Here is an 18273-nt window from a genome sequence, read left to right as displayed (position 1 = left end):
AAGATTTTATATCATGTTATAAATGTATATAAAAAACATACCATAACATTTAGCCTGATTGGCAAATGAAAAGTGGTCCTATTTGAATATTTTCAAAGTAATTAAGCATTAAACAATTAAGGACATTGTCAACTGTAATAAACTGTGAATAGAATTATTTCATTTATAATTAAAGATTATAAATCTTCTCATCTATGTAAGGCTTCTGTATATTTGTTGCCTTTTCCCTACAAAATACAATACAGTTTTTTTAAAGTTGGGTCAGTGAAACTTAGAAGCTCATATGCTATTTTTTTAAATTAAATAATAATGTGATGTAAAGCAGTGTTTTCACAAAACTTTTAAAGTTTATTAGTTAACAATCTTCTGACATACATATTTTTGCAGTTTCTTTTTCAGAAAATCATAATGAATGAAAAGCAGTATCACCCATAGTCTTAACACGGAGTAATAAATACCACTTTTTTTTACTGTAAGATATATTTAAAGACATTTAAGATATATATAAATCAACTTTTATTTTTCCACAAAAATGTTGAGAACATTAGTTTTTAAATAAGCATACATTTTTAAAGTTTAATTAAAGTTCCCAAAGTTCTCACCTTGATTTACTATATGATTTCAGTTGAAGTTATTTATAATTTTGGTTCTTAAACTTCTAAAATATCATATTTAATCTCCCTAATTATTTAAGCAATAAACATATATTTGGGAAAATACAGAAAACATGAAGAGTTTGCAAACTAAAAATTTAATTGTTATTTGATATTGAAGGCTTTGACTATAAATAATTCTGTAATTTTTTTAACAGAAACATCTCCATTTCTATATTCCAAAAGACAAAGAAAATGATGCCGTCAAAATTACTGAATAAAAAACTGAAGCACTAAAATTAACAGGTCCAAAAAAATTAACAGGTACAAACCTGTAGATATCACACAAATAAAGGTAAACTTTTGGAATAGGAAAAGCAATATTTAAGTGTATAGTGTTCTGTATAGTGCTCTCTATATTGAGCCACTATGGTATGGCTTTAATGAATGCCTGAATATATTCTATTAGCTTTCTGCTAAACTTCTGGGAGATGGGGTGAGGTGAATCTTTCATAGGGAATGCCTCCTGATAGGTAATACTGACTTCCCAGAAGTCATGACTCCCCAGAACAATGTTTGTTCATTAAAGATTGTAGATACATATATACATAATGCACACATGTATAAATGCAGATACATATAAATACAAACATAAAGACTTTATAATCTCCCTCTTTAAATCATTCCAAGACTTAATTTTTTGATGGTAAAGAATTTTATTTTTTCTTATGCTGAAGTAAGAATTTGCACACTTAAATTCAGGTATTGTCCTCTTATTTCCCAAGAACCTAGATCTTTTATACATTAAGACATAGGTTAGATATAGATAAAACCACAAAGGAAGCAAATTTTGTCTTTCATTTTTTCTTTTCTCATTTTTGGCTTACTCTTTTTTCTTCTCATATCCAAGAAATTCCCAAAACCTTTCCCCAACCACTAATGTGCAGAACAGATATCAGCATCCATGCTTTAAGGCCCTTCTAACTCCAAGAAGCTATTCTTTTCCTTTGTTTGTTTTGGTATAATAACATGCAATGATACGTTAATTTCAGGTTTATAACTTCGTGATTTGACAAGTTTATATATTATGCTACGTTCACCATAAATATTGCCACCATCTGTCCCTTTACAACACTATTACAATATTACTGACTGTATTCCTTATACTCTGCTTTCTACTCCCATGATTTACTAATTCCATAACTGGAGGCCCGTATCTCCCTTTCCCCTTCTTCCATTTTGTCCAACCTCTCACCTCCTTCTCCTCAGGCAAGCATCTATTTGTTCTCTGTATTTGTAGTTCTGATTCTGCTTTTTGTTCATTTATTCATTTTTTTATTCTTATATATGTAGAATCATATGGTATTGTCTTTCTCAGTCTGACTTATTTCACTTAGCATCATCTCTTCTAGGTCCATCCATATTGTCTCAAATATCATGATCTTACCTTTTTTATGGCTGTGTAATATTTCATAGTGTGTGTATATGTATATATACATATATATAATATATATCACTTCTTTCTTACCCCCTTTCTATTGGTGGACACTTTGGTTGCTTCCATATCTTGGTTATTGTAAATAATGCTACAATACGCATAGGAATGCATATATATCACATATATTTTCAAGTTAGTGTTTTTGTTTTCTCTGGGTAAATACCCAATAGTGGTATTATTGTATCATAGAGTAGTTCTATTTTTAATATTTTGAGGAACCTCCACACTGTTTTCCACCATGGCTATACCAACTTACATTCCCACCAACAGTGCACAAGGGTTCCTTTCTCACCACATCTTGTCAATGCTTGTTGTTTCTTCTTGATTTTAGCCATCCTACCAGGTGTGAAGTGGTATCTCATTGTGGTTTTGATTTGCATTTTCCTGTTGATGAGTGATGTTGAGCATCTTTTCATGTGTCTGTTGATCATCTGTAAGTCTTCTTTTGGAAAAATGTTTATTCAGGTCTTCTGCCCATGTTTTTATGGATTGTTTGTGTTTTGGGTATTGAGTTATATAAGTTCTTTACATAGTTTGGTTGTTAACTTCTTATTAGATATATCATTTTCAAATATCTTCTCCCATTCAGTCAGTTGTCTTTTTGTTTTCTAGATGATTTCCTATGTTGTGCAAAAGCTTTTTAATTTAATATAGTCCCAATAGTTCATTTTTGCTTTTATTTCCATTGCCTTAGATGAGCCATTTAGAAAAATGTTTCTATGACTGATGTCAGAGAAATTACTATTTTCTCTTTTAGAATTTTAGGATTTCAAGTTTCATGTTTAGGTCTTCAATCCATTTTTAGTTTATTTTTGTGTATGATGTTAGAGAGTAGTCCAATTTCATTCTTTTATATGTAGCTGTCCAGTTTTCCCGGCACCATTTATTGAAAAGACACATTGTATATTTTTGCCTCCTTTGTCATAGATTAATTGACCATGTAAATGTGGGTTTATTTCTAGGATCTCTATTCTGATCCATTGTTCCATGTTTTTTTTTTTTTTTTTTTTTTTTTGTAATGCTAGTACTATACTGTTTTGAGAACTACAGCTTTGTAGTATATCTTGAAATCTGGAATTATGACAGCTCCAGCTTTGTTCTTTTTTCTCAGGATTGCTTTGGCAATTAGGGGTCTCCTCTGGTTCCATACAGATTTTAGTATTATCTTTTTTAGTTTTGTGGAAAATGATATCTATCCCAAACACTTTATACACATCTCGCATGAGACTCAAAACGATTTTTGAACTATATATTAGCTTCAATTTATAAATAGAAAAAAAAAAGCTCAAAGGATTTTAACTGTTCAAGGTCATATAAATGATTAGTAAATAGTGAAGCTATTATTTGAATCCCAGTTTCTGTGATTCTAGATCTGTACTTATAAACACTCTACCATATTGATGTTTTTTGAAAATATACCACGATCTGCCTATCTACATTTCTGTCCTTTCTCAAAGCATTTCTTTCTGAGTTACATTTTCTTGTTCTTTCCTTTGTTATGAAATTAATTAGTGGCTCTAATACAGAATTAGTGAATTCTGAAAACCAAATAAATTCTGTTCCAAGGAGTAAATTTAATGATAAAAGTTGGGGCACAATGATAATCTATTTAGAAAGTAATGATTTTGAATATACTTGAAACTGTAACATAAAGATCACTGTTTAGTCTGGCTTCATACAGGTCCAAGTAACAATAACACTTCCCTCAAACACCTGTTTCCTCAAATCACATTGTAAGCCAGATGCCTGAGCCAAAGAATTTAAGGCAGTGTCCAAGGCCCTAAGAGAAAAGAGCAGAGGGCCAAATTGAAGCAGACAAAAAGAGCCTCAGTTATACCTATGTGGACTCAAGTTCAGGAGCCCAGTAGACCTGCAAAGGACTTACAACATGGGGGAACATAATGCCATAATTGGGAAAGGGAGCTTTAACTAATACACCCACAGATACAAATGTGCGCTCACTGAAAGATGAATGTCAAAGAAAAGTAGGTAATTACCCAAAGCAAGCGAGATGTTAACCTAAACTAAGAAGTCAGGATCGGGAACTACAAAAATGATGAGAACAAAGGAATGAGGGCTCTAAACTATTCATCTGAGTTGAAGTCTTGAGGAATCTAAAATAATGAGGAGTCAAAACATAAAGTCAGACAGATAGACTTGCACAAGGGGAATAAACTATTTGTACTACACTGTTACAGCACTCCATGTACTCTTGATCAGCTTTTGATGCATAACATACCATATCAAAACGTAACGGCTTAAAATAACATGCACGCATTATTCCTTACATTCTGTGGATTCATCTGGCAATTCTTTCGGTCATGGCTAGCTGAATGGGACTGAATGGCCTAGTGCAGCTTTACTTATTGGCTGTGATTTCTGGGACAGCAATTTTCTCATTCTCTTTCATCACACAGTGGGAGAAGGGTTTCTAGCAGCAAGAGAAGTTTAATGACAAGGGGCCTCTGTTTGCATTACATCTGCTAATGTCCCACTGGCAAAAACAAGTTGGTTGGCCAGACTCAGATTCAAATGGGACACGCAATGTCCCATAGCAAAAGAGTGTACATGTAGGGATGGGAGACATTTGTGGTTGTTTTGGAATCTAACAAAACATTCTAGAGCTAAAAGCAAAATTCACCTAGATTCTAATTATTTTTCCAACCAGTGTTAAGAAATAAGGAACTTAACATAAAGAATATATATGCTATTTATTTCCTCAGTTTTGCTGGGTTTTGCAGGAACCTTCTAACTTCAGAACCAGGGTCACCACTTGAACATAAAGATTCACAAAATCATTCAGCTAGAAGGCAGAGAATGGTTACCAAAGTCCCCAGATATGTGCCACAACTTGAGAATTGCATAAGACATTACTATTAGATTGGAAATAATTCCAAGTCTGTTTTACAGATCAAGTAACTCACAGAGTCAGTCATGAAAAAGTACCTTCTTTAGAATTGGGCTCAATTTATAGGCATATTTCTGAATTATTTTCCAAAATATGCATGCTAATATTTCTTTTAAAGATCCAAAAGTAATCATATTATGCTGCTAAAGATACAGACCATTATGGGATAGTATTGTCTTAGTGTTTACTCATTTATTTTACTAAATATATTTTACAAAGTGATGATAATGTCTTTAGATAGGAAATACTGTTCTCTTTACTTTGAGGATAATTTGTTGGAATCTTCAGTCATTTGATGACTTCAACAATGCCTTGCACATAATCAGTTACAATCTTAACCACCGTATCATCTCCATTATTGGACTGGTGGAGTAGATGTCACAGTTTAGCACTTATTTTAAATTTATATGTAAAATGTTCTGCACTAAGGACTTTTAGCATTCTATAAGAATATTCAGTTTGCATAATAGTAGCTTACAAATGCAGTTTTCTCTCCATCACTAAAAGGTAAATAACATCATTTGATTTCAATTAAATAAAGTGACACTAAAATCTTTGTAAGCAAAAATATAACAATAAAAATACATTAGGATGGAAATTAATAGGCAAACCATAACTTATGCTTTAGGATGCACTATAACGAGTGTCAGCTGCTGCAACTGCATTTCTTAAAATACAAAACAAGCTTTATTCACTAAATTCATGACAGAAAGGAATCCTGAAAAATTACAGTTCTTTATAATGTCTAACTCCAATATGCTTCCAACTAGGTAAGAGTTTGATTCAGATCAGGATTCAGAAAATATATAACACCTGGAAAGCAGATACATGCTAGGTAGCAGGTATTGTTATATGAGAATGAAGTGATTAGATCTCTAAATTACTCACTGTTTAATTCAACTCAATTAAATATATTCTCCAAACACCTCTGGTATTTTCAACAATTTTCCTTGGTTATTGTAAGAAACAGAAAGTCAAGAAAGAGTTGTCATACTAAACTGGCCCAATCTTATATTATTCAGTCTTTTAGGGAAAGGGTATTTCTAACCCTTCCTCAGAATCTGTGTCCCTATTTTAAAACTCTATGCAATTCTGAGACAGGTACCATGTGGTCCCAGAGTCATCTACCCTGATAGATTCTGTCCTTCCTCTCATCAATGTGATCCTGAGGACTTGGAAGCTCTCTGTTGAGTTCAAGCTCTACCTAGGGCACTAAGATATTCCTTTGAGGTTGCTAGTGGTCTCACTTGCCTAAATGGCTCTTGTAGCCATTTCTTCTCTGCAAATGTTGCTGGCCCTCTGGCTTCCCTGCTGGCAACTAGGGACATGTACCCTATATTCTGAGACTCCAAAACTTCTCCATTCTCAACATCTTCCTTCACACTTGGCTGGAAAAACTCTTTCTAGTTTTAGTGAAATCTTTTCCTCTGTGTATTTATGATCAAGGTATTTTATCTATGTCTCAATATTCTCACATATGTAGTATTAGGAAGATTCACAGGAGCTTTCTGTAATCCATATTTTCCCAAACTCACTCAAAACAATAAGCACAAATCTGACCATTTACTTATATAGAATGGGTTGGGGATGGGAGTGGTAAAGAAAAAAAACAGGGATGAAATATCTAAAATATAATACCATACATACACTTAGCTTTCTGTGTAGTAGTAAGACTTAGAAATGATACATGCAAAATTTCTGGCATATTCTAGAGTTGCTCTAGCGCTCCCTGCCCCTCCTCCTCCCCCCTACCCCTCTTCCTCTTCTTCCTCCTCCCCCCTTCCTTCTTCCTCTTCTCCTTGTTCAGACACATGCAAAATTAGATTTCTGATATCCCTATTTCAATTTTTTGAAAAAAGATTATTAACTACCCTGATACATATATCATATAGAAGATGTTGACGACCTATGGACTAATAATAAGGAGAACTTGATTTAGCAGTAGTAAGCTACTACTACTTTGAAGATGCAATAAATATTTTAATCCCAATGATTATGAATCAAATTTAAATCTGAATAATGATCAAAGTTGCTGACATATTTCCCAATAAGCAATCTCCCCACATTTCTATTGATATTTTCTTATACCCTTCAATTATCACTAGGCTGTTGACTTATAGAGTACATAATGATATTGTTATATATTGTTCTGACTAATCCTTAATGGGACTGTGGTGTTTTCCCTTAATGGGACTATAATAAAAATTGGCTCCACCTTTCTCTAGAAGCACTTTTTTTTTCATTGAGGTTTATATAATTTACAGTCCATGACTCAAGAATACATGTACCCACCTTCTGAGAGGAAATACAGGAAAGATCAAGATTTTATGGCCTTGAGAAACCTGAAATGGTGTTTAAAGAGCAGGAGGCATCATGAAACAGCTCCAAGGAACAGATTTTCCAATAAAGGATTTTACATATTTAAAAAATGGCCCACTGTTAAGGCCATTAACTATTTTAACATTATATGAAGTGAGATAGTGGTGTGTTTTCTACCATCTAAAAAACGAGAAAGAGGCTGAGTCACAGGGTGAAAATTTTATGGGTTGTGACAGCAACGGCCCACCAGGAGCCATACGGGGAGATGTGGTCATTTTCAGAATGCACTGTGGAAGGCCAATCCTTTGCCACCAGCTTCAGTATCAACAGGCCTCTAGTAGTTGGCATCACTGAGCCTCCACCTCTTGAGTCACAATCCTATCCAGGTCAGCATAAGGCTTAGAGGAAGTAGAAGATATTTCTGGGTTACAAATCTAAGTCAGAGGGCCAAAGTCGGCCGGGGGCGGGGAGGAGTGGTTTGCTCACTTTAACTTGTAGTAAACTATCAATTAATAATGCAACCCAACAGCTGTCAGATACTGATTCTAAACATGTTAGGAATGATTTATCCAATGGAGCAGATAAGGAGTAAAAACAATGGATGAAAGTGTTTATTCTAGCACTTTCTCTACCCCTTTGAATACAGTGGATAGGAACAGAGTCATAGAAAGGGGTTTTATACGTCTACCCTTAAAATATTGGTAATTGGGCAAATATAGGAAAAATATAACCCATAGATCTTTTGAAGGGTCCAATATTTTTGAGAATGGTTACTCTGAGTCTGATCTTATTACTGTAAGAGAGGGAAGAAGCAGTATAAATTTGATTAAGGCAGTAGTAGTAAGGAGAGAAAGTAGATGAATTCTAGATATCATCCTTGGTAGATGATTTTATTAATTACTGGCTAAGATCCTGTGTTAGAAGATAAAGATAAAGGAGTAAAAAAATAATCTCTAGTTTCCAGAATGAGTGGGTAGGTAGACAATGAAGTCAGATGGGAAGCAATGAAAGATCAGAAGATTGCAGAGAATTTTTTTGTAGCTTGATTAAAGATGTGGTTACTAGCTATTTCTACTTACATATCTCAATGACATTTCAAGTCCAACATATACAATATTAAGCGTTAAATGTTTGTGTCCCCTCAAAATTCGTATGCTGAAGTCCTAACCCCATAATGTGCTGGTACTAGGCGGTGGGGACTTTAGTAGGTAACTAGGTTTAGATGAATTCATGAAAATGGAGCCCCTACAATGGAATTAGTGCCATTAATAAGAAAAGGAAGAAACATCAGAGCTTCCTCTTCTACCATGTGAGGACACAGCAAAAAGGCAATTGTTTGCAGGCCAGGAAAAGGGACCTCATCAGAACTCAACCATGATGGCACCATGATCCAAACTCCAGAACTGTGAGAAATCAATGTTTCTTGTTTAAGTTACTCAGTCTCTGGTAATTTGTTTTAGCAGCCTCAGCTAAGACAATCATTTTCTACTACTATCTCTCTGCTAGCAATCCCCTACTATGTATATATCAAGCATAGATTTTTCTTCTGAGATTCAGCTTTGATTTTAAGCTTGATATATATATATATACATTTGGGGATTACTGGCACATAGACAGTAAATAAATTTGTACAAATGTATAAAATCACCCTAGAAGAGTGTAGAGTAAGTAAAGGATGAAAGAAATTTGAGAAAGAACATGAAATCTAGAAAATAGTACTTATAAGATGTCAACAGTATCTAGCTGGACAGCTGTTTTGAATTCACTGCTTTCCTTTTCCCAGCTCTGTAGGAAGACCATTTTATACATTGTTTCAATTAACCCCTAGCAGTGATATCCGTAATAAGGGTATATGGACAGAGAGTACACTCAAACATTTAGTGGGAATGATGTCTAACATAAAAAAAAAAATTTTCAAGCAATCATCTCTGTATTATTGTCTTCAGATTTCGGTAAAGGCATAAATAAGAGAGACCGGTAAATATTTGCACTATCTGTAAAAGTCTTTTATACTTTCTGGAAGTCAGAAATTTCCACATTTATAAAACATCTGAGGGGCAGGCGAAGCAGACATTCAGATTGATTACAAGGCTTTTCAGATTTTAAATGTCAGTGCTTTTAAGCTATTCCTAATCTCTCTTGAATCAAATAAATGAATAATAAATATTTGTAAGCTTTTTAATGCATACCCTTACTAAAGCCATGCATTCATTTAATAGAACTATGTATTTATAATGCTTACAACTGATCAGAGCGAGTATTATGGACAATCTCCTTTCTCTGCATTCTATCATATTTTATAACGTGTTTAACATTTTAAATAATTCCTTTACATGTCTGTGTTTCCTGAAAGACTATGAGCTCATTAAAGATTAAGAACATACCTTACTTATCTTGCATATCCAGAGCTTAGGAAAGAACATTAAGATATATCAGAACTTAATGAGTGATGTTTTAAATAACTTTCCATATTTATAAAAATAATTTTTTTCTGCACATGTGAGAGAGAGCATGAACATGCAGGAAGGAGCAGAGGGAGAGGGAGAGAGAGAATCTTAAGCAGGCTCCATGCATAGCATGCAGTCCAATGTGGGGCTTGATCTCAGGACACTGAGATCATGACCTGAGCAGAAATCAAGGGTTGAACACTTAACTGACTGAGCCACCTAGATGCCCCTATAAAAATAATTTTTAAATTATTTTGTGAGGGGTTAAAATACAATACTTGCCAGTAGATATTTTCTTTGAGATCAAGATTTATGGTCAAAAAGCATGGGTCCTGGAGGCAGATTCAAGTTCACATCCTCACTATATATTAGTTTGCTCTATTTTTATTTCCCTCCTATTTAATCTGATTCCATGGTTTATTATATAACCAAGTTGCCTCCAGAGCCTCAATGTTTCTTACCCTTCCTTCTGTCCATGGTACTTACCAGTTAAAATCCCACCCCTAGATAAACCCAAGGAGCCCTCTCTTTATGCCTGTACTCCTGGAAGATGCTGGAGAGAAATCACCCAACCAGGCTCAGGTTTTAACTCTTAATGACCAAAAACTTCAAATGTACACTCGATATTTACAGGAATTCTACTATGTTTATCTAATAAACTTGATGTCCTGTTCACTAATATTATATCATAATATCTCTCTCCTCAACCTGAGAAAAATCATCAGATGCTAAATACTTTATCTTTACACTATCAAATCTACAATGAACCACCATGAAAAGCTCAATTTTAAATAACTTAATGAACTCTCCACAAAAATGTTCTTCAGAGGGATATGATGGGAGAAACATTCTCCAACTAGAAAATGTTACCAGTTTTTCCATTCACCTTCCCTTCAAAATTCCAGGCCTGCCAGTACCTGCAAAACTTTTGTATACAATCTTACTCTAATCAACAGGACAACTGATTTCTATAAATCAACATAACAAACAGTACAACATTAGCTAATGTTGAAATGGTAAGGCTTGAAAGAATGCCTTCACCTTGGAGCTGATACAGTCTACCAACCTAGTTTTTAATCTTCATCTGTCTACATCAAACTTGGTGTACTTCACCTGGCTCATCCACAACTAAAAAAGTCTGAATGACAACTAAGTACCAGGTATTGTTATAGAAGATGGAGTAACAGCAACAAACAAAAATATAAAGTCCACACTCATGAAAATTATATTCTAGGGGCGCCTGGGTGGCACAGCGGTTAAGCGTCTGCCTTCAGCTCAGGGCGTGATCCCGGCGATCCGGGATCGAGCCCCACATCAGGCTCTTCCACTGTGAGCCTGCTTCTTCCTCTCCCACTCCCCCTGCTTGTGTTCCCTCTCTCGCTGGCTGTCTCTATCTCTGTCGAATAAATAAATAAAATCTTTAAAAAAAAAAAATTATATTCTAGTGCGAAGAGCTATACAAACAAGTATACAAACACGTATATAGACAGGTCATAGAATGACAACTGCTAGAAAGAAAAATAATAATAAAGGAAATACAGGAATAAAGAGGGCCAAGTGGTTGGGACGACTCTTTTCATAGGGTTGGTAAATAAACCCTCATTAATAAAATTATATTTGAGGACACTCCTAATGAAAGTTATAGCTTAAGCCATGCACGTGCGAGAAGGTGTTTCCCATGGAGGGGGCAGCAAGTGCTGTGGGCCTGAGTTAGTGTGTTAGAGAAACTAAGGAAGGCCATAAAACTAGGAGCTGAATAATCAGGAAGAGTGCCAGGAGGAGAGATCAGAGAAATAGTTAAGGCCCATCTAGGTTTCTGTATCCAGCATAAAAACTTCTTTTTTTCCTAAGGAGTGAAATAATCTGACTTCTGTTTTTAATATAATAGGAACAGCAGATTAGAAAGCTATAGCAATAATTCAACCACTGATGATTGCGGCTTGGCTGGGATTGGTCATAAAGTGGGCTAAATCCTAGATATGCTTTGGTAATGTGAGGTAAGAGTGAAAGAGAGAATTGGGGGATGACTCTGAAGAATTGTTACAAGGAAATAGATGAGAATTGTCACAAGGAAAGCAGACTTTAGAGAAAAATCATGCTTGTTTTAGAAGTGTGATGGGATGCCTGGATGGCTCTGTTGGTTAAGCATCCGACTCTTGATCTCAGCTCAAGTCTTGATGTTAGTTAGGGTCGTGAGATTGAGCCCTGCACTGAACTCCACACTGGGCATGGAGCCTACTTAAATAATAATAATAACAATAATAATAATAGAAATATTAAGTGTGAGATAATAATAATAATAGAAATATTAAGTGTGAGATTCCTGATTTACTATCAAATAGAGATGTCCAATAGATTATTCACTAAAGGCATCTGGAATGAAGGGAAAGGTTTGGACTAGAGATCATGGCTGGCATGTGAAGTTATGAACCTCCATGAGCTCACTTAGTGAATTTCATTAGAGAGGGAACAAGGTCCAAGGACTGACATCTATCTAGCACCTCCCAATATTTAGAGGTCAGGGAGATGAACAACATATAGAAAAAGAGATATAGAAGGAAAAGTCAGAGACATAGGGGACAAAACAGTCACAGATAGTGTTAATGAATCCAGAAGAAAATGCTTCAAGAAAGAGGGAAGAGTCAGTTTTTCAAATGCTGGAGATTGGTCAATTAACATGATGACTGAGCCTTGCCCATTGGATTTAGCAATGTGGCAGCCACTGGAGGCATTAAGAGTTGTTTAGTGAGGCAATTAGCATGAAAACCTAATTGGACAGAGTTCAAATGAGAAGGAAAGGAGAGATCTTGAATGTAAAGGGATCCCTTGGGGTTAGAGGGAGTCTACCTTTATGCAAGCCCAGGGGCCTCCATCAGAAGTCAAGATGAAATCCATGCACCATAGGAAAATACACACTCTTCAGGGCCCCTTTGGAAGTGGTTAAGATAGTGCCAAATCACCAAAAATGCCTGCCACTCTGGAGGACTTTAGGCCTCTGTCAGCAGAAGTCTGGGAAAACCTCTCCTCAGTTGATGTCCACAGTCCCTTCCCCACTATTGGTCCTGGAATCACTAGGATAAATTTCTGTTCATGTTAGTCACCACAAGAACCCTAGGAGTCGCCAGTCATCCTTGATCTCCTGAGACCCTAATCCCCATACAGAGGTGCATGTTGTCTTTCATTCCACCTTCCAACCCACTATATCTCCTGAAACTCATCCACTGTGTCCTCTGGCATTCCATATCCGTCAAGAGCAAAATCTATAGCTGAAAAAACAATTTTTCTATGGCAAAAACAAATCATTATTTGTGTGTAAAATCTCCTTTTGCTTTCTTATTCAAAAGAAAGCCCAAATCTCCCTTAATAACACTGTTTCCCCTGCAGCTCTCATGACCATTTTCTCGCTCATGCTCCTCACACCATCAGGCTGAGAGGATGGCTATGTGTCCTCATTGTTCTTCATATTCATTCCCAGCTGAGACTTCCTTTCAATTCCCCAGAACATCCACTTTTGTTACCATGCCATCAGATCCTAACTACACACTCTACTATATCCTCCTTGTTACACTCATCTACCCCTTCCCCGGTCATTCATTTCATCTACTTTAGCTTCTGAGCCACCGTCTTTCTCCAATGCTATCTCTGTCATAATTTTCAGTGATAACTATATAATATAAATAACTATTTTAATCCCTAGTCCCTTGGTCCCATAATCTCCAGTAGCACAAAGTGATATTAACAAAAGCACAGTCTCTTTTTCCATGGTATAAAATTTCCAATGAAATAAGGACCACACTTCATTGTACCAGTCTCCAAATTTTTATTCAGATATGTTACCAGTTCTTACTAATGAAATGTAACCAAAATCAATGTATGCCACCTTAGGACCAAGGTTTTTAAGAAGTGAGTTGTCCTCCTCTATCACTATCTTTACTCTTCAACCTACTGGATATGACGAAAATAAGGGGCTGGTGAACTGAAGAGATTGAGGGAGTCTGAGTCTTAGTTAATTTCTTCAAAGACATTATCAAGCAACTAGAAACAAACTTTTGAAAACTGAGCCATAATTCTTTTTTTTTTTTTTTTTTTTTTTTGGTCTCTACTTACTGCCACATGTCTAGCATATCCTAGTTAATAAATCACTTCTTAACCAATGATCTTGGCCTGGAGTGACCTCATTCACCACTTCCATGGTCACGCTCAAGACCTAATTATTACCAATAACAGACCTTCCTATAAGCATTATTTTAAATGTCCCCTCTCTAAAACCATCATCATCTTTTTACCTCTCTCCCTTTATATCAACTATTCCCAAACTCTACCAAGATGGTTACTCCATCGACAATAGCATAATTTTAGTCCTTCTTCCCCATATTGCCCTGATACTCTCCTTAGACACAATTAAATACAATGTGACAATACCTTAGCTAGTACCCAAGTTTCCTTGCCCCTATCACATTGTCAGACATCATCGGTTAAACCACAACCTTAGTTAAATTTGGTTTCTCAAATGCTGCCTGTCTGTTCTCATGTAGTTCAATGTGGCTGGGAAAAAAAATCACAGAACCATTATAACTAGTCTTTCATTAAATCACCAGTTACTGACTTCAAATAGGCCCATAATGGTGATACAAAGTCATATTATATTTCCTTAATTCACTCATTCCTCCACTTTCTTTTATTTTCAAATATACAATACTAAATCCATTCTCTACATGAGCTAGTGTTACTTTTTTTTCCACTGAGAACATTAAACAGAAGAAGAAAACCTCCAAAAGATATCACAACCACTTACAGTTCCTGCATCTGTACACCATTTTGCCTTCTTTCTTGTAATCTACAGGTTCTTCTAGCCAAGGCCAAGTTCTCCTTTTGAGCACTAGATCTCATCCTCCTCATACCTACAACAGGAATATTCCAGAAATTCTCCCTTTTCTACCTTTCTCAGCTTTTCATCTCTAGTGATTCATTCCCAGAATTTTTCTTTTATACCAGTATGTGTACAAAGCATTAGTTTTATTTGTTGTGCCTGATTTTTATTCCTTCATTTTCTATTCATTTCAATCACAATTTCACCTCCCATTGCAAATGCTCTTCTCAAGAAAACCCCTGGACATCACTAAATCTAATGGCCTTTCTCAGTCTTCTGTTTCCTCAATGTAAAGCAGTATGTATGACATAGTGGTTCTTACTCTTCTGAAACTGTTTTCTGTACTAGGTTATCACTCATCTGGTTCTTCTCCCACCTCTCTGTCTTTTTTGTCTCAGTATTTTCACTTGTTCTTATTCCTTCCCCTGATCTTTGTTTGGAGTATCCCAGTGTTCTTGAATCTCTTCTATTTCTTATCTAAAACTGTGGCTGAGTACCTTAACCAATTTCATGGTTCTGAAAACCAGACACAATCTATCACTGATTACTGTTTATATGTTCCCTAAATTCTAAACTCATATATTCAACTCTCTACTAGTCATCTTAAATTGGATATCTAACAGCCATTTTAACATTACAAATCCCAGACTGTCAATATTACCTCCTGCAAAAAACATAAGGAACAAACAAAAAACTCTTCTCATTATCATACCCATCTCAATAAAGGGTAACTGAGTTTTTCTAAATGCTAAAGGCAAAAATACCTTGGAGACTTCCGTGACTTTTCTTACATTCCAGCTACAAACCTCCAGCAAACCCTGCTGGCTTTGTTTTTTACATATAGCCAGAATCCAACTACCTCTCTCTCTACTACCACTTTGTACTAGGACACCATCATCTTCTAGAAGAATTCTTGCTATAACCTACTGATTGATCTCCTTTTGATTTTATGTACATGTTGCTGAAGTAATCTTTTTATCATGTGTCAGAATGTTACTTTTTTGTTTAAAATTCTATATGTATTTTTTTAAATCTCAGTATAGAGGGGTTCCCCCCCCCCTTTTTTTTTTTTTTTTTTTTGGTTTTTGTTTTGTTTTGTTGGTGGTGGTGGTGGTGGTTTGTTTGGGTTTTTTGTTTTGTTTTGTTTTTTTGGCTATGACCTATAAGGCAACTATTTTACCTCCACACTTGCCATTCATTCTTGGAATTCTCATACTACTCATATTCCCATCTTGAGCTCTGTACTCCAGCCACACTATCCTGTTCACTTTTCCTGGAACATACTAGACATGATCCTACCCCCCCTTCCCCGGCCTTTGCACTTACTTTTTCTTTGCTTAGCATGTTATTCTTTGGGGGTTGCTTTTTAATTTCATTTAGATCCTTACTCAAATAGAGTGAGGCTTTTCTTGGATAGCCTTTGTGGTAGGCAGAATAATGCCCTCCAAACATGTCCATATCCTAATGCCAATAATTTGTGAATATGTTAGATTACATAGCAAAGGGGAATTACGGTTGCCAGTCAGTTGACTCTAAAATAAGGAGATTCTCCTGGGTTGTCCTGGTATAATCACAACGGTACTTAAAAGTGCAAGAGCAAGGAAGAAGAAGAGAGTCAGAAGGAAATGTGACTACAGGAGAAAGGCACAGAGAAATGCAACATAGCTAATTTTGAAGAGAGAGAAAGAGGGCATGAGCCAAGTAATACGAATGACCTATAGAAGCCAAATAAGGCAAGAAATGAATTTTCCCCTAGAGCATCCAGATAGGAATGCAGCCTAATGAGACCCCTTTCACACAGAGTCTGTATGGCTCTGAAATGACCTTACAGAACTGTAAGGTAATAAATCTCTATTGTAGCCTATGAGGCTACTAAATTTGTAGCAATTTGTTATAATAACAATCAAAAACTAATACACCATGTCAAGTTTAACCTCATTCTCAACATTCCTTATCCGTTTCCTCCACTTTATTTCCTCCATTGCATTAGTTCCTTGCTAATATACATTATATTTTGCTCATTTATATTGTTTTTGCTGTGTCCTTACTAGAATGCAAGTTCCATGAGGGCAGTGAGAACAGATATTTTGGCCTTTTTGTTCCTTGCTTTATCCCCAACTCCTAAAAGACTGTCTGGAACATGAGAGCTACTAAAGAGACAAAAAAATCTGTTGAATATATATGTAGAATTTATGCATTGATGCAACAAATTTTTGTGCATACATATGCATGTGTACATATACACATATATATGTATGATATAAATATATACATGTATGGATATATATATATATACGGATGGATTATACTGAATTTAGATTCTCTCCATTGCTCTATTCTAAGCTATTAAATGGTCATTCCTTTTTATTTACTTACCTAGTTATTGAATAATTACTACTTCTACCCTCAAGTAAATAACCTGGCAGCTAAGTCACCACTTTCCCACTCCCAATTCACTTGATCCCTGCCACCTGTAATTCCACACAACATTTGAAACAGAAATTGCCCACTTTAGAGCACTTTCTAAAACACCTGCCAATTTGGACAGTATTATTAGAAACCAAGGCATTTAGTTATTGTTGACATGCACTTGTGAAACACTGGTAAGTAGTGAGCACTCTGCTCATAACAGATTACACTGATAAACTTTTATGATAAATTTAATTTTGATAAATAACAAAAATTCATTTTCTAATTGGTAGATGTGAAACATGAATTTGTAAGTTAATAAATGTTTAACACTGTAATGACTACATGTCACAGAGGAAAGAAGGCCGTATACGGATATCATTACTACATTTTCACTGACCAACCATCTTCCTTCTGCCTAGGTTTGTTTTTTGCTTTTGATCATTTTTCATAACTCAATTTATGTTACAGTACTGTATTTAATCTCCAATATTATACTTCTTTAAACCACTAGCTTCTAAGAAAAATAAAACTGAATTTACCCTTGAAACCATTTTTCATATGTATAATGTGGTATCTGTGTTTTTCACATTATATTAGACAGTAGGCAAGAGCTTTGAGGGGCTGATTGCCCTATTGGTACAATTCCAAGCAATATCTGAAGACAAATGCAATGAGCAAACTGTGTTAAACTTTATCTGCTGAAATTTGTAGCTCATTTAATGGCTTATTAGAGAAAAAAAAAAAAACCCAACAGATTAAATAGAAAGCCATGTAGGTTTTTTTTTTTCTTTTTTCTTTTCCATCAAAAAATCCTTACATATTTTGATGGTGATTACATGAAGGTCATTTTCCAAAATGTCAAATAACTCCTTACCAGAATGACACAAGATGCATTCTGACTTATGTGACTTTGAATCTCAAAATAAGTCACTGAAGTAAATTAAAAGTGAGAGATTTCCCAGTTCTGCTTTTTAGGGTGTCATGATATATTGAATATACACTTGCAACAATTAGTATTTCCTCTGTAATTCAGTCATTGTGAAATCAGTGATCTGACATCATGCATGAAACTGTCCACCCAATGCTTAAGGAAAACCCTGTATAGTCAGATTCTAACACCAGAAGTTGTATTTAAAACAATAGGAGAGAAAATTTCAATCAAAATAGTGTACTCCAGACATGACCCCAAACTGGCAGATAAATTCAGTTCAAAGCATTTTTATCGG

The 18273-nt window shown here is 35.3% G+C and overlaps 1 long non-coding RNA gene across 1 annotated transcript in view; it reads right to left on the bottom strand.

Moving 5' to 3' along the window:
- Window positions 1-18273, bottom strand: part of LOC103681337 — a 154671-nt gene that overhangs the window by 73528 nt on the left and 62870 nt on the right. The gene's annotated exons all lie outside the window — the stretch shown is intronic.

This window comes from Ursus maritimus, unplaced genomic scaffold (genome assembly GCF_017311325.1).
Source record: "Ursus maritimus isolate PB19 unplaced genomic scaffold, ASM1731132v1 scaffold_28, whole genome shotgun sequence".
Classification (NCBI taxonomy): Eukaryota; Metazoa; Chordata; class Mammalia; order Carnivora; family Ursidae; genus Ursus; species Ursus maritimus.
This window is presented reverse-complemented; position numbering and strand designations above follow the sequence as displayed.